The following is a 21,311-nucleotide window of genomic DNA, read 5'->3' as shown; positions in this document are numbered from 1 at the left end:
AAGCTCGGTTCCTGAGGGGTTGCCTTGATGAGACACGAAACAAAACCCGTCCACCCACATCAATAGGCATCACCTCACGGTCCAAATTTTTCCCCCCGCGCTCACGTTTCGAACCGATAAACCCGTTCAAGCTCCAGCGTTGCCAGCCCTCTCAAAAACCCCCGAAAAAACCTCATCGGCGAACAACCCCCGGGGCGAGATCCGGCACGATCGCGGAGCGGGCCTCATTGGGGATGTGCATTCATAATGCGCTAGATTGAGACACGAAGCAGAATGATGGCGCGGATTGGTGGATTCTTTGTAGCCTGATGGGACGTCTCGCTGATCGCGGGGAGGGGCGGGGCGGCGAGGGGTAGGGAGGGAGGGGAGGCAACTTTCACCCTCCATCATGGGTCGACCGGGGATAGGGTGGGTTTCCGTCAGCCGCGCGGCATGATTCATTGCAACCAAGATGGATGATCTATTCTACCTCCTCGACAGGGGTGGGCTCTCGCCGCCCCTCCCCCCGCCCCGCGCGCGAGTCGTGACAGCATCCCTTCAGACGCCGTCTTGCCCCACTCGCGTTTCTCTCTCCACCTCTCGAGTGATACCCTCGCGCGTCGAGAAACCGCGTAAGGGTGCTATTCTGGCAGCGCGGAGATATGTTGTTTTTGGGTGGTGGGCGTTGGGTTTTATCGGCGCCCAGCATGGAAGCTCTCGGCTCCTGCTAAATCGAATTATCTCGTACTTGTTTAATTCTCTTGTAGATTGCGTCGCTGCCTTCGCCGTTCCGGCTCCCCCGGCCGGATCCTACGGGCTCGACTCCTAAAAGGAATCCGGCTCGCTTTCCCTTTTACTTAACGCGCCCGGAATAACAATTCCGCCGAGCCTCTCCGGTTGGTTTTGTAATGGATGCGATTTTTGTCGGCTTCGCTGGGTTTTTCGTTCGGACCGATCTAGTTGAGCTCCGAGCGAAAAATAAGAAGGGAAAGTTGGACTGAGGTGTCTGCATAATGCACAAAATTCAAAAATGTATGAAGAAGGAAGGGTGCCCTAAGGAGGGGTGGAAGAGTTGCAGTAGGGTTAAGCCGGGGTGACCCACCTGCATCAAACTCTTCAAGATCATAACCAGGGTGTCTAGCGTCAATATTTTTCCGATTTTCCCGATTCTATCAGGATTTGAGGTCAATCAGGATTTAATCCCGATTTCATCAGGATCTGACGAATAATCGGTCGTAAAATCAGGATTTGAGAAAAGTCGGCCGTTCGATCGGATTTTTTAACCGAGCTATTTTTGTGACGTTAAATTTGCCTTGCGTGAAGTCAGGATTTGATCAGGATTTGGCAGTCAAAAATCAGGAAAAATCAGGATTTCATCAAGATTTCCCAAAATGAAAAAAAAAACTAGACATCCCGATAACTCGATGAAGTGAAAAGATTTTTTTCTGATTTTGAGAAAAACGCACTAAGAGTTGACAAATAAATGGAAGCTTAAATGGAGCACGATACGCAGAAAGGAACCAAGCCCAATCTGCTTTTGCCAAATTTGATTGGGTGATTTAATTTTTCCATGAAAGCGGCGGTACGAATTTTTGTGCAAATTTCAGTGCATTTTTTGTATTGTGCGAAACAAAATCCTACACATTTTCAAAGAAATCCGCACAAACATTTGTTCAAACTCTTGTAAGAAATTAAATTGCTCAGTTGAATTTTGAAATAGTGGATGCATGTGGCTTGGTTCTTTTGTGCTAAACGCGACCTATATTATGACACAAAATATTTTTGAGTGTGCATTTTTCAACAAAAAAATGCTCCCAAAATAACGGATACCTCGAGTTTTCAGAAAATTTTTCTGCGTTCTCCATCCAAAACACCCTTTCAAATTTGGTTGGATGAATTTTTAGTTTTTCCAATTCACTTATCGTGATTTTTTTAGCAATTTTACGCATCAAGGAACGAGATGCTTTCCTCTCCAGTGAAACCCCTGATAGCTTCATTCTTGAGTTACTTTCTTTTTTGCCAAATGTTTTTATTACCTTTCTTTTTTGGATCTTTTGTCCAAAAATTGTGAACAAAGTTGAACAGGAGCTGCAACCTGCAGCCCACTTGTATTCAAATTGAAAACACACTTCGGCAGAGGCGTAGCGGCTACCTAATCTTTTAGAATTTACCTTTGAGAATGTCGTCTTATTCTGCCTGGGAAACAAAGGAGCATTCAACTGATAAATCAATAGCCTGGCGTCTGAATTGCGTCACAGTGGCTGCGGTCATCCGGGACTCTTGAGTTCCAGTAGCGTTTCGTAATTTGCGATGGATCGATCGATCTGTCAGTTAAACCTATCGAATAGAATCGATTTCAAGGTGTTGCAAGGAACACCTTAAATCTCGATTCTTCGTTTTTCGGTGCTCGAAATCTGAACTCCCACGGCAAACCTGTTGTCAATGCTATCGAAATACATTCTTCTCTCTCAAACTATGGCACAGCGAGACTACTAGAACCTTACGATGTTTTTGTAAGCGATGATGTCTTTTTTTCAAAAGATCGCGTAGAAAATAAGAATAATATGCAGAGGTCAAACAATTTTACAAACGATTTAATTTGATTTTAAAAAAATATTAATCCTAAATTTCAATGCATATTTCAAGATACGTTTTCAAAATATTTTAATTAAAAAGTGATAGCGTTTCTTGATTCTTGTTCATTTTTCTTCAAATAAAACATTGATTATCTGGAACGTTCATGAATGAGGAAAGTTGATTTCCCTTCAGCACCTGATGCTCTATTTAAAATATTTTGAAATACTTATTCAGCACTGAAGACATGGATATTGGATACACCTAAAATCTAGATTTTCGTCAATCGGAGAAAATTTGCAAAATCTTATCAACAATGAATTGGTTTTAGGTGGTCTTGAGTCCTCACCCTTGACACTCAGTTTAAATAAATTCGCTTCACCCATTTTCTCTCCTGGGATAAGCAAAGCGGGCTTTAATCATCTTGCAATTATCCGAAACCTATCGAGCTTCTGAAATGCTTACATGTGAACCAACCAGCTCACAAGCACACTGCCGTGCTAAGGAAAAACGCCGTATAAACATTCGAGAGTTTCCGAAGTTACTTCGATAAAATGTTGACTTTTGAGGAAAGTTTTAAAGATTTTTCCTTGAAATTTTCAGGGCTTTTAGGTGAAATTCTTAGCAAAATTATCTGAAAAATCGGGAGAAAGATATTCCAAAGTTTACCAGGAAATTCTTGTATTTATCAAGGGTAATATGGCAACGCCTAAGGGTTCATACGACGTTTTCCTTAGCACAGCAGCACAGCCTTCTTTCATTCGAGGCGCGGAAACTTGCATCCGGCGAATTTGGAATATCCGGTCCTATTTTTTACGTTCCCAACCAACTTTCCGAAACCGAGATCTTAAAAAATCCCGCGATTATCGGGAGCGTTCCGGATCCAGGATTTCGGATTTTCCCAGCCTTAATCGGGATCCTCAGGAGCACCGCCGTGCTAAGGAAAAACGCCGTATGAGCCTTCAGACGTTGCCAAATTCTCCTTCATAAAACACGAATTTCCTGGTAAACTTATGAATATTTTCCTTCCAATTTTTCAGACAATTTTGTTCGCAATTTCACCTGAAGTTCCTGAAAATTTCAAGGAAAAATCTTCATAATTTTTCTAAAAATAAACATTTTATCAGATGGAAATTTGGCAACGCCTGAAGTTTCATACGCGTTCTTCCTTAGCAGCATCCTAATCCCCGTGACGAGGACTTAAAGCGCTCGAGAGCGTGACGCAGTCCGCGCCGACTACCTTCCAACCTCGGAAGGGCTCCCGGATCCGAAAGGACCTTTCAACCTTCCAACCTATTATGCAATCTGACGTGATCGGCACCTTCCCAGGTTAATTACACAGTCAAAAAGAAGAAGAAAAAGGAGAGTCTTCGCGAAACACGACGGGCCCACGCTCGAAAAAGGACGCAGGGAGGTCTCGTGTTCTGCACTACTATGGAGGAACACGTATAAGCCATCAGACGTTGCCAAATTCCCTTAGACAAATCGCGAATTTTCAGGAAAATCCGTTGATTTTTCGCTTGATTTTTCAGATGAATAGATGAATTGCAAGTGTCTGAAATTTGATGAATTTCGTGTTTAAGTGGAAACTACTAAGTGAACTGAACACTAGGATACCCTTGGTTCATGAATTGAACAATTATTGGAGAAGATATGACAAAATGATCTAATCTGCTAAAATATGTGTGTTTAAATGGAAAATGCCGTCAATGCCGAAAATTGACGTCATTAGACGGTGCATTTTCTCACTTTTAAATCTATTTTTATATTATTTCCCATATCAGAAAAAAATTATAAAAAATACTGCGAAATCAGCTCTTTAAGCATTTTCAGATGAAGCAATAAAAACAATTGCATGCAAGTTCTCCATTCGCTGGTAATATGATCTGAGAAGTCTGAAAATTTCGAGGAGAAACATTCATACCTTACTTCAAAAATGAATATGTTCTGAGAGAAAATTTGGCAACATTCGAATGCTTATACGGCGTTTTTACTTAGCACGGATGTGTTGCGCTGATCGAAGGAAACTCTGGCGATAAATCATATATCCAGGTCCTTTTTTGTCCTGGTTGTCCACCGCGAAGAGGAAGGGAAAATCTAGTCCAGATCTTTTTTTAATTGTTGCGCCACGGCCGGGCCTTACCTGCCGGGCGTGCCGGGGTGTCCGCTGTCCGCTGGTGGTTGAATAGGGGCAGTTGCGCAATTTTCGACTGATTTCCGTGAAGCTCACAGTAGGACTGCACACCGCGCGATGAGCCTTCCCTGTGTCGATAGTGCATGCTCCTTGGGGCTCATAGATAGTAAAAGGCTAGGCTTGTCTGGTATTCGAGCGGTCAATAGACAGGTAGAATGCAAATTCGGTCAGCTTCTGTGCGCTTGTCTTTGGCCCGATGTCACCTCACAATAATGCCTCTTGCTACTATACGGCGGATTGCAAACTTGTTGGTCACGGTTTATCTTGAGATCAGGCATGCGACAGGGTGGATTAGGTTTGGCTCCACTTTTTTATCATTCCGTGGATTGAATTTGCTATCCTGAGTTTCATAGGCAATCAGATAAAAACAGAGACGAAGTTTGGCCAAAACTTGTAATATAAATAAGTGTTTTTCTATTAGCATTGGTTAATTAGCAAACGACTATGTCAATGAAAGCCCCTGGACCTCCTTTTCCAGCAAAATGATTACGTTTTTGGCTACTCATACAAAACTACATACAAAACAAAGTATCGAGCTTTTGACCGATTCAGTGGAAGCGAAACATTTAATTCAGGCCATGCTTGACAATGAAAAGGTGCAAGAAAATCACACGTTTGTCAGGTAATTTTTAAAGAAATACGTACTTCTCTCACAAACTGTTTTAATGTCACATAGTGTCACCATGTGTAGCATGGCTTGAGTTTACATAGTTTCGCTACTACTAAATCGGCTAAAAGCTCAAGACTGTATTTTCTTTCGACCTTGTCTAGTGCACTGAAAGAAAGTATCAAAATCCCAACTATACTGCTAGCTGATTTTGGCGCCAGATATAGGAGTAGTTGCATTAGCAAGAGGAATGGTTGATCCAACCAAACTTTCGGCAAACTCAACCGTACCTCTGACCGTTGCAAATACTCTTATAGCTGGCGCCAAAATTAGCCAGGAGGTTAAAATTTCTAAAGCAGCAGCCCGTGACAATAGTGATATCAAAAACCTAGGAGAAAAAACGGGAAACAAGGCTAAAAGGCTTTTCTTTTTATTCTTCTGACTGAAAATGGCTCAGTTTTGAGCCGAAACGTCTCGGATTTTTATGTGTACTTTTTAGCCTTGTTTCTCGTTTTTTTTCCTAAGATTAGCCAGGAGTATAGTTGGATCGCATTTTGCAAAAAGGAACCACGAGTATTGCAATGTTGCTAAGATTGTGCAACTTCTTTTGTCTTGGGTAACAAACCTGAACATCCATTGACATCTATTTTACTCCCTGATAACTGTGAATCTAAGACAAGAATGATCATGTAAATTTCATATTTTTAATGACCTCAGTTATTTTACTGCAAAGGATGAATTTGCACAATCCTAGCATCATTGCAATGCTTCTGGTTCCTTTTTGCAAAATGCAATCCAGTTAGGATTGTGATATTTTTTTCCGTGTGGCCCATTTGGACTGAGTTAAGCAGAAAGGAACCAACCCACATTTTGGAAAAAATTGAGTTATGAGTGGTTTTGAACTCAACCACTGCTCTACGATCTATCGCCAAAAATTCAAAGTTTTTGGTGGAGCAAATTTTGCAGAAATTTAACTTGAAGTTTATCTTTTACATTGAGTCTTATGCGGGAGCTAAACTTTAAGCCTCTTTTTCTCGGTTCGATCTCGATGTGGCTTGGTTCCTTTCTGTTTAACTCCGTCCATTTACCCTTTCAGCTCCATTTCTCTGAAATAATTTTTTTAAAAAAAAATTGAAAGTCCAGGAAAAAATGGCAACATGTATGGAGATGCGCGGTGCACGAGGCAGCGAGCATGAAGCAGTGGGAAAGTAGGCCCGGATTCGGGGAAGGAAACGCTGGTTACGGAAGCTCGGGCCCGCGCGGGCTCCGCGGAGTTGCGTGAGCGCGCGCGCGCGTACGCCATAACAAAGTTGGTAGATTAGTCAGTGTCAACATTTGAAAAGAAAAAATGGATGTAGAGAGAAATACAGGAACATTGAAAAATGACCAGATGCAGGGAACAGAGCCCGGAACGCGGCAACGGGACCGGGCACCGGGGACGCCGGGCGGGGAGCGGGGGGGGATCCCTGTTCGCTCCCGCTTTCATCCCTCAGGACTTCGGTCGGTTAGAATAGACTCGGATCCTATGATATATTGGGCTTTTCTCCCGAACTCGCACTTTTACTCCGGGCCCGGCCAGCGCCGCAACGGGACGTGACGTCACGTGACGCCGCCTGACGTCACATGACGGACGCGACGTAATGCGGCCCGCGCGTGATGCGGCCGTGTCACGCGCCTTCGTGGTGCTGGTTATTTACATTTTAGTTACACGACGTTTTGGACTACATTTTGCGACAGGAACTATTATTTCTAACCTGTCCATAAAAGCACAGAGAGAAAACTCAACATAAAGGTTAGGTTAATATGGGACACAAAATAATCCGAGCTTTTGGTTGACTATGGGGTTTCTCAGTCTCTCTATTGTCTTTTGCGCTAATATCACCGCAAACTGTACCCAAATCAACTTAATTTAGGATGGTTTGTATTTCTCTTCCTATATCTACAAAAAGTAACACAAGAACACAATTTTTTTTATCAGTGTACCTGCATAAGGAAATTAATGGGATACATTCTAAAATGAGCCAGGCGTGGAAGTTCCATATTGGTACATGGATTTAATCTATGCAAGGCTGAAACTCATGCATGGACCGTGCTTAGTAAAAAAAAATCAAGTCATATTATTTTATAATGTTGATGGCTTAACTCAGAAAATTCGATTCTCCTTTGCGAAGTTTAAACATGTCCTATCATGTTCCAGTTTTTTTACTAAAAAGTATACACATAGTTTCGGAGGATCTCACCATGACAGATTCTGTAGGCTAGGCTCTACGCTCCGTAGTATGCATACATAATAATCTCTGTGACATTTTGTGTGAATAAAAGTGAAAAATTTGCAGGAAATTTCAAGAAAATTTGTTGGTCAGTTTCCGTTTGTTAAGAAAAAGAAGGTGAATAAAGTCTAAGCCTTGTGGATGTATGCAATTTTGCAATCAAATGTACGCATTTTCCGACTTTAGTCGATGTTATAAAATGTATGGATCTATGGAGAGATGAAGCAGTGAATATTCAACTCTACACCACTTATTTCAATAAACTCATGTCAACGTACTTATTGTTACTTATTTCAATGAATCATCAAACACTTGTAAAATATATCTACCTCGCTAAAAGCCAGACAGTATTATTACACTGACACAAATCAACGCTCGGATAATTTTCGCCGGCCTTGTTTTGACTGGCTTATTTATCAATACAACATTGTGTGAACTTTCGAACCGTGATGAGCCGTGAAGCTGGCGTTAAAATCGTCGAGAATTAGAGAGAAGGAAGCGGAGCCGGTAACGTCAGACCCCACTGATGCTTGAAAGACTCTCGAGTGTTGCTCATAAAAGCACGCTCAAGCACAGGTTAAATATAATCAAAAAGCGGGCTCGAATGTAAATGAAGAGCCCATTCACGGTTATGAAGAACAGCGACAACCGGCCCCGCGTTGCCCGCTCGAACTCAAAAGCCACTCGCTCAACGGTTATCTCAAAGAGGAAACTAAGAATATCTAAAAGTTTTAAACTTTTAAACAAACAAATTGATAATATTCCGTCTTTTTCCCAGTGAAACGACGTAACTACATTTCAATGATGCCAAATTTCCCCTCGCAAAATGCTTTTTTACGAGAAGCTTGTGCATTTCTGAATGAAAATGTCCATGATTTTTCTTTTGATCTTAATGGAAAAATTAGAAAAACTTTCGGGGAAATTGCATAGGTAGGTTCTTGTAAAAAATTGAATTTTTTGAGTCAAATTTGCAACCTTGGAATGGAGTTACGTCCCTTCGTCCGGAAAACAAAGATTTGAGTCAAGCATATTTCGTCTGAAGCGCGGTTAGGAGAAAAACAAACTTCTGTTCATAATACGTGACACTTTAGTGCTCAATCCAAGTTAGTGAAGTTTTCAGTCTTGGGAACTGAACTCCAGTCAGGTGATAGAAGTTTTTGTTTTGCGCACTAAGACTCGCATTCTTTACGTATGACTAGTTACCTGAACTAAAGCTTGGTTCCTAGGACTAAAAACTTCGGTTCCCGAAGCGAAAAATCTAGTATTCCATATGAATTGAAATTCAGCCGTGGTAACCAAAGTCTCGTGCGTGTTCCTTTCGTTCAAAGTTTCTTTTTATTGAATTCCATTAGTATGTTTTTTACTTGCCACTGTGATGGAAATATACTCCTTGAAAATGATTATCATTAATCATCAGCAAGACGCAAATGGCACACATACGTGAACGAGAAATGAGACTGGCTGATCGGATAGGCAACTATTCGTGCTCGAAGGTAGCCTTACTGTATCACGCAAAATTGAAGGCGATTTTTGACGGTTTCTCCTCTTCCGCATGCACCATCTTTAAACGTTATTTTCTTATTACAAAAATCTCTAACTTTAGACCCATTTGCTGAATAATTTCAAGGATAATTAGTAGAAAATTACACAGATTTTTATTGATAACTCTTTGAAATACTGAATTGATTCCAAGACAGAAATAAATTTCAAAAAAATATAAGAAAAAAATGAGACTGGCTGGTCGGATAGGCAACTATTTGTGCTTGGTGGTAACTTTAGGGTATCACGCAAAAATGAAGGCGATTTTTGACGGTTCCATCCTTTTTGCATACAGTATCTTTTAAGGCTAACAAAAAGCTCCTAATTTAGTCCCATTCCCTGTCATATTTTTAAGAGTAAAGAGAAGAAATACACAGATTTTTGTTAATGACTCTTCATTGTATTGAATTGATTTTAAGACTGAAATAAATTGAAAAGACATAAGAAAAAAGTTCAATTGTTTTAATCCTCGTAGCAAAGTTTAAAGCATTAAGTTTGGCAGCGATGGCTAAGAGGCTCCTCGTGGAAAAGCGGCGTCCTCGAGCTCAATTCTCGCGTCTTCGTCATGGATAAGCCTCGTTGTTTTATTAAATAATATTAATTAACATTTAAAAGGGGGTTGAACCCGAGGGCGAGGGGGACATTTTTGCGGAGAGGGGTCGCAAACAAACGTTTTCGAGTTTGACGATGAATTTTGATCAAGTCTAAGTAAATATCTAATCCAAGCGACGAGGTTCCATTAATTTATTATTCTGTCAGATCCAATAAAGGCGCTCCCTCCACCCCTTGCTCATCTACACTCTTCCTGCCCTCTACAAGTCTCTTGAAGAAGGAATTCCTTTGGACTTTTCTCATCTCGGAACCGTCTAACCCGTTTCTTGCTCCGATACTGCCGCGCTGTGGAAAAACGTCGTATGGGTATTTAAATAATGCCAAATTTTATTTCAGAAGATATGGAATTCTGAAGAAAGTTTTAAATGGTTTTCCATGAAAGTTTGAGACACTTCAGATCAAATCACGAACGAAATTCTCTGAAAAATCGGAAAATATTCATAAATTTCCCTGAAAATCTGTGATTTGTAGAAGGAGATTTGGCGACGTCTGAAGGTTCATACGGCGTTCTTCCTTCGCACGACCGAATAGAACTTCCTATCATAAAACTTGACACAAAGCCCGTGCTTGGAATGAAGTTTTTCGATAGCAATCTTTCTCAATTTTATGAATTTGTTAAAATTCCATTATTTTTGCATTAGAAATGGTTCTTTCGTTTTTTTGCGGGAATCGATTCCAACTTCGTCCAACTGTATTAGGTTTTTTGCCACCTAACAATTTCAAACGAGTCTGTTTACAAATTTGAAGAAGTGGAAAATTTTCATACAAAAAAAAAGAGGAAGCATACGGGAAGAAGAGAAAGATGAAGGACAAAATGGGAAGAAGGGAGTACAAAGAGTACAAAGAGGAAAGATGAGAAGAAGAGAAACACAAATTCCTCTTTTTTCTCTCGTTTCCTCGTTCTTTTTTCTATCATCTCTATTTGTCTGATTCCTCCTCTATCGTGTATCTTTGCCCTCAGGTTTGGGTGATGAAGACTCATTTCTGAAGAACCGTGTTTAAGAATGTCTTTTATTTATAAAAGTTGAGGAAAGTTAAGGTGCAGCTCACTCAAAATATGTTATGGTATGTCAAACATTTTTTTAATTTTTTTTTTTCTTTCAGAATTATTCTTGATTCTGACACACCATAGTATATTTTGAGCAAACCGCACCTGAAATTTTCTCAAATTTCAAGAAGAAGAGCCACCCTAGCGTGTTTGTCAGACTTGGGCTAAAAAAAGTGACTATATTCTATGATTTGAGTGAGGTCTCAAATGAGGCCGACACCCTAATTTTTCAAAAACCACCCTTAAGTCGCGGTTTACAACCCCCTGTGCCGGTTCCTTGAATTTATCCTCACGAGCCGCTTAACGGCTTTTTGCATTTCAATCAATTTCCGCCCTTCCTTGGACCGCAATGCCGCTACACCGACTGTTACACCAACATCTTGCCAGCAGATTGGCTCGATGCAACGGGACCATAACGGGACCCGAAAATCTGCATGAAATCCGATATCCCTCCACCCGTGGCACAAACATAATTTTTGCAAAGAGCGAACAGGGAGACCCTCCTTGCATAGAAATCAGAAGCCACGTGGTCGTCCGCCCTGACCTAGATACGGCGAGAAAGGAAGCGTTTGAAAGGCACCCCTGGGTTTAAAAAAACAACACGGATGCAATCAAAGGGGATGTTTCGCAATCTTGAGGGTCTGGGAGAAAGTGAAACAAAGAAGTCATCCCTCGTAATCTGGGTCAATTTTGGGGAGGGGGAGCGATCGGAACATTGTTCGTTGCTTTTGTTTCGGTTTCGATCGGCAAATTAGCGGATTTGCGAGGTCTTGGATGAAAGAACAGTTAGAATGAAACAGGAGTCATTGAAGCTGAAAAGGAGGGACTTGAATTAGAAGAGAATAAAAGCAGGCACTTGGCAGGATTCACCGAGCAAAGGAACAAATTGATCTAAAGAATTGGGGAAAAAAGAACAAAAAAACAAATAAAGATTCTCTTTTTTTTAAACCAAGCGGAACCACATGGGTGCTACCCGTGTTGCCCCTGAAACATGGTGCTCTCATGCAAATTGACTTGCCGCTCGACAAACCTAGTGGCTCTGCTCAATCCTACATCCTGCGTGTATTTCCAAATATACAAGAAATTTTTACTGTAGGGAGGACGTTTTGGGGTGGTTTCAACCTTATTATTTGCTATCACGAAATGGAGGTCTAGGTATTTTGATATTATAATTTTTATATATTTCTGTTTCCTGGCCAAGGAGGGAAATGAAACCACCCCAAACATCCCAAGCTTTAGATTGTGTTGTTTTTAAGCCTTGATTACCCTTTATCTTGTCTTTTTCAGTCAAAACTGAAGCGCTCATTAATGTGGAAAAATGTATCAACATTTTCCTCTACTTAAATCTTCACTGAAAAACCAATGTGGTAGATTTTACCATACTCTGACACAGTGATACGAATATTGGAATAAGTATACCAGACTCTAGCGTAGCATTTACCGTAATATGGTAAGTATCACCTGAGTCCCGATGAATACTTCTATAACTCCGGTAAAATTCACTAAATTATATCACTGTGTGAAAAATCAAGTCGACTTATACTGCCGTGCTAAAGCAGAACGCCGTATGAGCCTTCAGACATTGCCATATTTTCTACAATAAAAACCTACTTTATTTGGAAAATTGTGAATATTTTTCCTCCATTTTTCCAGACAATTTTGTTCGCAATTCTTTCCAAACGTCTGAAAATTTCAGAGAAAAAAAACGCATAATTTCCTTCAAAAATACATGTTCTATCCGGGGCAATTTGATAACTCTCGAATGTTCATACGGCGTTCTTCCTTAGCACGGTAGTATAGTAGATGTTACCATACTTTTTGCAGTGTACCATTTCTATTCCAAGTTAGTGTGTGAGATTGAAGTATAGCTACTAAACTCTAGTAAAGAGACATCTCGTGTACCCTGTACCCTATCCCCCATTACCCGTGCACGGGCATGAATGAAAACAACCGCCAAGATTGCGAAAGAGAAAAAAGTGCAAGCCATTCGGTAGCTCCGTAGTGGGATCCGCCAGTGAATGAACTGTGAAACCGAGCCGAGGTTGCCCTACGTGAGGGTAAGAGGAGATAAATTATTAGACCTATTAAAACCATAACCTGCCCTAACTAGGCCATAAAACTAAAGTGCTCGCCATAAAATAGATGGCTCCTAACTTCCAAAACAAATAAGATACAAGGGCGCCGAAGGACTCTGCAAGTGTGCCATGAAATGATTCCCCCAAACAAATGCGCCATCCTCCCTGTCGTTTATTCCGCCGTTTTCATTTTTATTTATTATCTGTTGCAGCTCCTGTGTTTTTTTTTTTGTTTTGTTTTTTTCCCCCGCGGTCGCTGCGTTAGAGCTCATGACTTTTCAATCTCGCCCCGGCGCACGGCTTTATTAGCGCAATTTGTCTTTTCGACGCCCGGAGCCCGCGCGCCTATGTTCGTGTATGCTCCCGTGCTAGGCAAAAACGCCCTACGAGCATTCGAATGTTGCCAAATTTACTCTTAATTTATATTTATTTTTGAAGAAAATTATGAATATTTCTCCTTGAAATTTTCAGACTTTTTAGATCAAATTACGAACGAAATCCTCTGAAAAACTAGAAGATAAATACTCACGGATTTTTTCTGAAAATGGTTATTTTTCGAGGGAAATTTGGCAACGCCTGGTAGCTCATATGATGTTCTTCCTTAGCATGATAGTATGATCGTTTGTGCCTCGCGCGATTTTAATTTTTGAGCCTGCCGAGCTCCAGCGCTAATCCCCGTTTATTTGATTTTAAGTGCTGTCGTTTCGGTTAAGTGTCCGTGTTTTACTCGATGGAGTGTGTATGTAAACAAATTATTCTTATACGTTTGTACTCATGCGTCGGGAAAATACGGTATAGTTTAACCTTCCCCCGTTCAATAGCATACTGCAAGTAGCAGTTGTATGTTAGTGGAGGTTGAGAAACACATCATTCTGATTTGAGATGTTGAGCATTAATTTACTTAATTTTTTTTTTTTTTAAAAAAAAGAAGAAAATTGCAACTTTAATTTTGTTTTAAGAAAATTGAATTTTAATAAACAGACGTTTATTTGTATTTATACCGATTCTTTTTTTCCTGTCTGAATGACTGAAATTATCAAAAAAGCGATGTTTCTTATTTTTTCTTTAAAACACACGAATGTATCCTATGGCGTCTACATTTTTGTACATTTCATGCAATAATGTTTAGCGGGACCAACATTGACGCGGCGTTGAAACTCTTTTGGTATGATTTCCTTCTCTATTTTAATTCAGTTTTGTCGCATGTTATTTTTATTTTAGTGATAAAGTTTCAATAGTATTAAATTTAATGTAACTTTCGTTTGTTTCAGATGCATGCGGAACTTTCGATGATGTAAAGGACGTAACCATTGACCGTCGAGAGAAAAAAAAAATTTGTAACACGAACTTAAAATTCGACTCAACGGATCACATATATTAGTCGAAATCAAACATCGTGCATTCAGTTCACATACGATAATAACAAACGCAACAGACACGCTGAATAAAACCCCTTGAATTTTCTGAAAATTAAAGTAAGCCAAAAAATAGTCAAAGCTCGGAAATGATATCAGTGGCAACCCGTGTGAGTGGGGAAAAAATATAGAGAATCGTGAGAACAATTGGACTGCGTTTTGCAATTTCGAACTATAAATTCTGGCCCGGTTTAAAAACAACGTATGTGCCATTAGTTTCCCTATGCGCATAAGTGTTTTTCCAGAAGAGCCAGAATTTATAGGTCCAAATTGCAAAATGCAGTCCAATTCACAGGCATAAAAATCATTTGTTTTATAAAGACCCTGTATGCGCCAAAAGTTGGGATCGCGACTTTTTCTGCCGCGCTAAGGAAAAACGCCGTATGAACATTCGAGAGTTGCCAAATTTCCACTCTTAAAATATTAATTTTTGAGGTAAATAATGAATATTTCCACGTGAAATTCTCTGATATTGTAGATCACATTGCGAAGAAAATTCTCCGGAAAATTGGACGGAAAATTTTTACAAGTTTTCCTAAAAATTCGTATTTTATCACAAGAAATTTGGCAACGCGCGAAGGTTTATACGGCGTTCTTCCTTAGCACGGCAGTTTTGGCGGATTAAAGTTGCTTACGAGTAGACTCATTTTATGCTGGAAGATAGGCTGTAAATCCGTCTTTGAATGACCAAAATAAGCAGTTAAAGTACATTTTGGCTCAAAAGATTGAGGGCAACGGGAAGGCTTAAATTTTCTCAATTTTTCACAAAACTTTGATTTCGGCGCTCAGGCTCTCAAAAAAAATAGGCTCATAAGCCAATAAATGTCATTGATGGTTATAAAGGGACAGCAAGGCATCTATAGGTGAGTTCCCGCCTCATCGACGCTGTCCACAAGCATTCCCAACAAGCCCCCCCCCCCCCCTTTCGGCGACCGGGGCGTGTGACCAAAACGCAAACGATTGTTTTGAAAGTAAAAGTCAATATGCGACCACGCGAGTGATAAATCGATCCACCGCCGCGACCCGCGCAGACCAGGACGTCACCGCCCAAAAATTAAGCTAAAAGCGCGTAAGTCCACACACAGCTGTATGTAAATACGCGGTTCCGATCGAGCGTGACGGTAATATTGTGACCAGGATCGGAACTAACTCAGATTAATGAAACGCGCCCGGAACAAAAGGGTGCCTTACGCGACACCGAAAGGTGAAATAAGAATTTCGGAAAAAAAGGGGGAAAAAACCGAGAGTGACTCAGGTGAGGTCAAGCGCGAGGGCACCAACGCGGAGGAGACAAAAACGCGACCCCCCGGGAGAGGGGGGGCAGGGGGGGCGGCGAAAATGAGTCTGTTTTGACTTGACCTTGCGGAGGAGCTGATTAATGGACGTTCGGCTCACCTGGACGTTATGCTGGTCGATTGATTGGATCGGATGGGTGGCTGTGCTGGTCAGTCCCTCGTTGCGTCGAGTCCGGTCCTGGTTTTTAGCCCTTTTTCGCTGTCTGGGCATATAACGCGGCGTGAAAATCGCCGCCAGGTGAGGCGGTGCTGCCAAGTTAAGGGTTAAAATAATTTTTTGGCTTGGACTTACGGCTGGTCCTATTACCGCTGGTCAAAGACCTCTTGTAAAAGCAAAAATTTTAGCGCTATTTTTGGGGATTTTAGGAATCGCATGATACATTCATGACTTGTATGATTTCATTCGTGCACGATTTTAGGGCAAAACAGCTTACCGGGACGTGTATCTCTGCCAAACTGAACTATGTGCACCAACACATGATCCCTGAGACCCATAAGGATACGTGCATAACAGGGCCCACGTCATAATGCGCATAGTTCCATTTGACAGAAATACGTTCATTTGGTATAGTCGTGTTCAGAGAATGACAGGAACAGGTTGCCAAAGAAGGTCCTTGATTGGGTTTCTCAGGTTGGAGGGATGGGATCGAGGCAGAAATATTAAGGTTCTGGTTCGAAATGGGGCAGTAGAAGTTAGGTTTGATCAGATTTTGGGTTTGTTGACACCATAATCGTTGACACCCATGCAACGTTACCAAATATTCTACCTAGATGATTGAACATGAAACATGAATGAGCAAAAATGCTGTGCATACACCAAGGAAAGAAATTTTTCGTTTCAAGTGCCCAACTTGAACTATAATTCAAAGAGTTTGTTTAGTTCCAAAAAAAATCTATTCAGAATTTGAAGAAAATTTCGAATTATTTTCCACAAAAATTAATTATATTTTCAATTTTTATAATCTTTACATCGACCGATTCTAATTAAACCAAACTGCTCATCTCAAATTTTCAATTTTTCTCATTTATTACACGAAAACGTTGACGCCTTTGCTAGTTCTTCTCCTGATGAAATGCTAACACCATGTATCAAAAACAATTTCAGATGATTAAAAAGTGTTGAATCCATCAGTTTCTGAGTTTTTCTTTCTTTTCCTCTTTTTTGCACCTTTTTCCTCCTCTGGGTCAAACAATTTTTGGATAAAATAATATAAGCGTGGTCATTAAAACTTATCAAGAAAGCTAAAGTCTTTTAAGATAAAGAGGCGGTTCACCTCTTCCACCTCAACCCATAACGATATCGACGGTCTCAGAGTAAAACCGCTGACCACTCCGCAATGAGCGAACTTAATTTTCACGCCGTATATAAAAAAGCGTAATGAATATTTAACAAACTTGCCTCGAGAATCTGATTGGCCGAGAGGCACGGGGGGAAATTAACAAGGAACACGAATCCCGGCCGTTGGAATTAATTAAGTTGTCTTTAAATAATTGATACAATTATGTATTTGCGACCGATAACATCCGTCGTGCTCGGTGTTCGGGGGAGGTATTTTGTGGGGCCATTAAAGTTTGAGGAGTTATTCGGCGGAATGAGCGATGGCCGTAATTTGAGGAAGGCGCGTAATAGGCCAATTAACGACAGCGTTTTTTAATGGCCCGACAAAAGTGCGCTTCGTCGAGCGATCGGCGACGAGACGTGAAATAAGCGCACTTCGCCCCCAACAAATTTGAATATGAAGATCTTCGGCTTTGATTTCGGGGTGAAGAGGAACATAAAACGGACAACTTGAGCAGTGTCGTGTCGTGGTTTGGGATAGATCGATTGATCTGCCAGTTGAACCTATGAAAAAGGATCGATAAACAGGATGTTCGCAACGAACACCTTACAATCGATTCTCTCCCACAGCTTCAAATATCGATTGTTGACCATTCACGCCTCGCCACTGAACTTGAGGTTTATGCTATCGTGCTAAGGAAGAACATCGTAAGAGCCTCAGAACCTCATATTAAAAACTAATTTTCTGGGAAACTTGTGGACATTTTTCTGAAAACACCAAATCGTGATTAATGTCTCGACAATAGCTCAATCTTTGCGGTACTCGTTTATAAAATACAAAATTAAAAAAAAGAAAAAATAAGAAATTAACCTACGGCCCTGTAAACTTTTGCAATGAGTAAAAATGGACTTCCAAAGTTGCCAAATTTCCATCGTATAAAAGTACTAAATATCGGTATTAAGTTAAAAAAATGTAGAGAGCTTTATTAGCAATTTGCTTGGAAGCATACAATATAAAGGAATAATATCCTCGAATTATCTCGGAAAAAAATGTTTAATGGGGGGAATCTGGCGTCGTTCAAATGTTAATATGGCGTTTTTGTATAAAACAGCAGTATAATTCTTCTGAAGTCCTAATATTTTCTGAAGAGGTTGACAAAATAAAAGTATAAGTTTTCACCCGAAAATGTATGTTTTTTTAAGGAAATTTGACAGCTTGGATTGACGTAAATTACTTTTTTTAATTTTTAATTCATAAATGAAAAATATACAAAACTTGAGAGATTGGTGAGAAAGATGAATCTCCTTTCTATCGTTACAAAAGAAGCAAGAGGATGGAAAAAGCGATGAAGATGTGATGAGCTGTATACAAAACAGATGTCATATTAAAGTTTGATAAAAGATCATGTTCCCGTCAGAGCATTTTATTTATACGTTGTCCTTAAAATTACTCAAGAAAATGACGCCCTTCGAAAATATTTCATAATTCATTCCGGAAAAACATGAACATAGTTAATCAAGCATTTCTGTGCGAGAGTGAAAACATATGTTTTTGAAGTTTCACTATCGATATTCTTAAGCCTTTTTAACACAAGTGGTTTTATCATGCTAAACAAATAATTGCAATGACAGTCCTTTACTTATCAAATGCTGAAGCGTCGTTAAAATACACTTATGAGTTCTATTTTCACGGACTATTTAATTATTTCCTCGTACATTTCATGATCAAAAATGAAATTATCCTCACTTTGAGGTTGAGGTGCGGGTATTTTTAGTTCATGGTCCGAGGTTGTAGGGTGAAAAAAACGGGAAGTACAGCGGCGAATAAGCGAGATCCGAGAGGAGGGAAGCCACGAAATTATGAAGTAGTCTCACGACATTTTAATCTGCTACCAAGTAATTAGTTATCTGCTGATACAATCAGGGAGCCCAGGGGAAAAGTTTACATTAATGACTTTCATCACACCACCGAGCCGGCACTGTGTATAATGTGGGGGAAAATTGGAGACAGACAAAATCCTAATACAAGAAAGGAATCTTGAAATGAATTACGGGTTTAAAAATATTCCAAAACGCGGACAAAGTCAGTGGGTAAAGTTACACTTTCTAAGATTTTAAGCAACAGACAACGTAAAAGTGAATTTCTAAACACCGTAAGTGGATGAAAAGCACGATAGAAATATGTTCCTGTCTTACTGGCTTCGATACGTAGTAATATTATTGAAAGTACAAATATAAAAATCTTTAAAACACAAAACTATCTTGCAAGTTCATTTAATCAATTAAAAATTCGCTTGGATTAAGATATAATTAAAGAATGCTTTTATAATTGAGACATACACATTTTATTATTTTATTCTTAGTGAAATTTTTGCGAATATGTACTCGAACACTAATTACACAAACGCAAAATTTAAACATGTGTGTAGCTAATGGAGAAATGTAAAATTAATATTTTCTTATAAATAGGCCCTTTGTCTGCCGCTGCTGAAATTTTTTTAAACGTAGGTATAAAAAAATATCGGATTTAGAAAAAAAAAATTACAAACGAGAAAAGGCGACAAAATCTCTCATTTCCTGAGAGTGTAGCAATTTTTAATTTTGTCGTCTTTCAGTGATACAAGAGTCAGCACCTTTAATTAGTCGAGTTAAGAGAGAAACCAAACATGCAATTTGGCTGGGAACGGCGCGGCGCAGAGATCAATGATGACGAGGACTTGGGATGAAAAGGAGAAGCCATCGGCGCGGCGATCGGCATGTAACACATATCAGCGCCTACAAGACTGCTCGAATACTTCACGCATTGCATGAAACACAGTGCAGTCATTGCGGTCAGCATGAGATGGATATCGCCTACAAAAATGCATGAATACTTCACGCATTGCGCCAAACACAGTGCAGTCAGCGTGAAACGCATGGCGCCTACAAGACTGCGTGAATACTTCACGCATTGCGCCAAACACGGTGCGGTCTGCGCGACGGAAGTTAAAATCATTAAACCACATTCACGTTTGTTCTTTCATAATTTTTTCGTTCATTTCTGATGAATGGAAGGCCTTGTATACACAGAGATAGGTTCACAAAACTTAACTTTTGCTAGTAGTGTTGACAGGACATCCCCAAAAACTGTGTTCAACACCAGTAAACGCGTCTTGTGCACCCCTCCCCCGCTAGCACGTTCACTTGATGGTTTTTATTGACGTTTCAATACGAATGAGAAGGAGGCGGCAAAATACAGGTGGCCCATGGGCGGCAAGTAGGTAAATCCGGCCCTGGTTACGAGGTTTCTCATGTTTTCACAGAGACCTCTCGAATTTCCAATATTTAAAGAGTGAAAATCCATAAAAGTACAGACTGTAATTGCATTGCCCGTTCAAAAATACTCCTCACATTTCTTCAGCTGTCCAAATTGTGAAACATGTTTGTTTCATTTAAAGCTGTGTATTTTGAGATAAATGTGCAATCTAGGACTAGGAACAACTTATTTATCATTATATGAAGAACATTTTTACAGAGAATTCCTTCGCACATGATCAGAGCATTATTTTACAGTTAGTAAAGTTTAGTTAGTTAGTTAGTTTTTTTGTCGGCCTCCTATGGTGTAGTGGTTGTAGCGCTTGCTCCATAATCGGGAGGTCCCGGGTTCAATTCCCGGCCAGGCGACCAGAGTTTGATGGTCTCAAACAATGGTTGCCTGGGGCTGGTTCAGTAGGGACGGAGGGGGGATGGGACTTAAAGCGTGGGATTAGCCCCTGTCGGCTATTTGAAGTAGTAAAAAAAAAAAAAAAAAAATCAATCAGAATTTCAAGCTAAGTAATATTCGACTATTTGCCTAGGCTTTTAACCGAATGCCTGATTTGACTATTTGCCTTCGACATTTACAAATTTCACTGAATACCCTTCAACACTCTGCTACATACTTTTAGTTAGCGCATACGAAAATAAAAGCAATAAATTGAAAATAATTGCGATTAACCTATATATTTGTCGTCTGTCGGGACGACAAACAGCAAGGTTAATATTTTCTAGTAGCTAACGAATCCAAGCGCTGAACTTCCTCCCACTTCTACTCCGGCGTTGACAGGTACATCACTGAGGGTCCAGCTGCGAAATCAAGGATGGGAGGAGATTAAGAGCCATCAAACACAAAAGGAAAAAGCAAAACAAACAACACTAATTAGATATAATCATCATTAAGTTTGATGTCTTAATCACTGGTAGAGGTCGGTCATTAGCGGCTGGTGTGGAGTCCGTTCGTCCGCAGCTGAAATTCTCCCAAGCGGTGCGCGTTTCATCCCGGTCTCAGGTTCGATAGATCACATCGACCAATCAAATGCTCGCATTCGAACTCCCCGCCATCGTAGGACCAATCGCAAGCCGAGTTTTTTCATTTCCGATCGCTCGATGTATCGCGGATGAGTTGT

At 40.3% G+C, this 21,311-nt stretch overlaps 1 protein-coding gene across 1 annotated transcript in view; it reads left to right on the top strand.

Annotated features, from left to right (window-relative positions):
• The window catches only part of Antp (homeotic protein antennapedia), a 395,272-nt gene extending 380,851 nt beyond the window's left edge, over nt 1-14,421 (top strand). Inside the window, exon 6 of the mRNA XM_072303373.1 lies at nt 14,170-14,421. The gene's annotated coding sequence lies outside the window, so the exon portion shown is untranslated. The remainder of the gene's footprint in view (nt 1-14,169) is intronic.
• Nucleotides 14,422-21,311: the final 6,890 nt, after the last annotated feature.

This window comes from Bemisia tabaci, chromosome 8 (genome assembly GCF_918797505.1).
Source record: "Bemisia tabaci chromosome 8, PGI_BMITA_v3".
Lineage (NCBI taxonomy): Eukaryota > Metazoa > Arthropoda > Insecta > Hemiptera > Aleyrodidae > Bemisia > Bemisia tabaci.
This window is presented reverse-complemented; position numbering and strand designations above follow the sequence as displayed.